Genomic DNA, 2,557 nt, shown 5'->3' with positions numbered 1-2,557 from the left:
AATTAACCTTCACATTTCTTAACAATTCTTTTCTAAACTTCTGTGTCCATCTCTTCAATGCTGTAAGTTTCTTCACTTCTCGTCAATTTGTTTTTGAGAGTCTAAGTAATTGAATTTCTGCCCTGGTATGTCTGTCCTATTGTGTTTTTCTGTTGACCTTAAGGTTTTTACGAATTTTATTTTACTGCTCACAGTAGTCATGATTTCTTAAAGAAGAAAAAAAAAAAAAAAAAAAAGGCAGGGAGATTGAAACGACCAGACTCTCTTCTCCTTTACTGTTTTATGGGCCATTACTCCCCTTTGTAAGTTTCCTCCAGTCGCCAGGAAGGAAGCCTACCAAAATTAATTTTAAGTAAACCAATTAGATAATATCGAAAATATACCACCAAATATACCACAAAGGAAACAATATTTCAGTTTGTTAAAGGTAAATCACAAGTACACCATAGTAACAGAAGGTTAAGGAATTAAGGAGCTAAGAACGAACGGTGGAATAAGGAGGATAGCTTTCTCGCTAAAATTAGGGCTCTGAGCAGAGTTTCAAAGGGAACATCTGGGCACACTGGCTAGAGACTTATGGAAATGTTTCTTATTTTTATTTTAATTTTTTTACTAAAAAGACTTCTCCGACGAGGGTGGGATTCGAACCCACGCGTGCAGAGCACAATGGATTAGCAGTCCATCGCCTTAACCACTCGGCCACCTCGTCACGATGCAAACACATCAGCACTTCTTTTCTAGATTGTATGTTTAGCAACTCACTAGCGGGCTCAGATAAAACGATGGCTGAGAGACCTCTGGGAGACTTGGAGATGGCTAATCTCCATTCGAGTGGACGAGGAATTGGAGTGGAAAAGCTACGAATGAAAAGAAACAAAACAAAACAAAAACGGATTTAGGTTTCACCAAACCAGAAAACAAACCCATTGCGGTCGCGTCAATTCCAACTCAGCCCTATAGAACAGAACGTCCCATAGAGTTTCCAAAGAGCGACCGGAGGATTTAAACTGCCGACGTTTTTAGTTGGCAGTCGTAGTACTTAACCACTACGCCACCAGGGTCTCCTTTTACAGGACTCACAAGCGTGGTGGAGACGCTCTTTTTCTCCGGCTCCTGGGTCCCGGGTCAGGAGGCCCACCTGAGTTAAACCGCAGCCGGGGTGGGAGTGGCCGGGCGGAGAGGGGCAAACGGAGTTTGCTGTCACCCACAGACGTCGGGTGGACCAGGTTCCCGCGCCTCTGCCAGCTCAACGTGCAGCCTGAGAGCGCGCCCCGGGGCACGTAGAAGCCAGAACCGGTCCCATCGGACTCCACCGCAGCTGAGCAGGCTAACCCGGACTCCTAATTCATGGTGAATGACACAGTCTGGAAAATCGGATGATGGGTCCGAGTAGGCCAATGCTCAATTTCTGCTCAGTGTTGTTGCCGCTTCTTTGATACTGTAGGATGAAACTGCGTAGAGAAGAATCCTTAATTCGTGGGACTGTTATTCCTGGGTCATCACCATCAGAGGAATTTTTTTTTTTTTTTTTTTAAGTTCTGTGGGGTTTTTTTGTTTGTTTAGTTTTGGCTTTTCTTTTTGTTTTTCCAAAAGTTTGTGTGTTGTGGTGGTTTTCTAGGGAGGAGATTGCTTAACTTTCGTTAGATTTCCCAAGATGCTAACAACGTTAAGAAACTCACCTCTGAGGAGAAAATGATTCAAGGAAAGGGAGAAAATAGCTGTTTGTTTGATGGATTGAATAAAATGCACGGATGAATGAGCACAAAATCGAAAAACAAATCTGCTGCCTTGAGCCGATTCTGACTCACAGTGATTTCTGACTAATCAGAAAAAAAAAAAAATCAGAGTCAATCATAAATAAAGACAATTTTGAAGATGAGTCTTGAAGAGCAAGTTTTCTGGAGGTGGCGACCTCCCCACCTCCCGCGCCAAATCCGTCTCTCTGCATCCCCACCTGCCATTAGCAGTGCCAACCGTATATACAGTCTTTTCCCGGACGGACTTAGCGTTTTCCCAGAGAACTTGGCGTTTCTGTACTGATGTTAGAAAAATAAAAAAGTTTTCTGGAGATAAATTTGACCTCTAGATCTAGATTCGAGCCCTGGTGACACAGTGGTTAAGTGCTGTGACTGCTAACCAAAAGGTCTGCAGTTCAAATCCACTAGACAGTTCTACCAAGTTCTATACGGTCTCTACCAGTCGGAACCGACTCTAGGGCAATGAGTTTGTTTTTTAATCTTTACGGAAGGAGCTCTGGTGGCGCAGTGGTTAAAGCGCTCGACTATTAACAGTAAGGTGGGCGATTCAGACCCACCGGCCACTCAGCGGGAGAAAGATATGGCAGTTTGCTTCCATAAAGATTTACAGCCTTGGAAACCCTATGACCAAAACCAAAACCAAAACCAAACCCGTTGCGGTGGAGTCAATTCCGACCCCTAGAGACCCTATAGGACAGAATAGAGCTGCCCCATAGGGTTTCCAAGGAGCAGCTGGTGGATTTTAAATGCTGACCTTTTGGATAGCAGCTGAGCTCTTAACCACTGCAGCGCCAGGGCTT

The 2,557-nt window shown here is 44.2% G+C and overlaps 1 non-coding gene across 1 annotated transcript; it reads right to left on the bottom strand.

The window, feature by feature from the left end:
* Positions 1-627: 627 nt before the first annotated feature.
* TRNAS-GCU (transfer RNA serine (anticodon GCU)) lies at positions 628-709 on the bottom strand. The gene has a single exon. It is a non-coding gene; the product is annotated as a tRNA-Ser (tRNA).
* Between the last annotated feature and the right edge of the window lie 1,848 nt (positions 710-2,557).

Source organism: Elephas maximus, chromosome 1 (assembly GCF_024166365.1).
Source record: "Elephas maximus indicus isolate mEleMax1 chromosome 1, mEleMax1 primary haplotype, whole genome shotgun sequence".
Taxonomy (NCBI): domain Eukaryota; kingdom Metazoa; phylum Chordata; class Mammalia; order Proboscidea; family Elephantidae; genus Elephas; species Elephas maximus.
The sequence above is the reverse complement of the archived record's forward strand: the minus strand, read 5'-3'. Positions and strand labels throughout refer to the sequence as shown.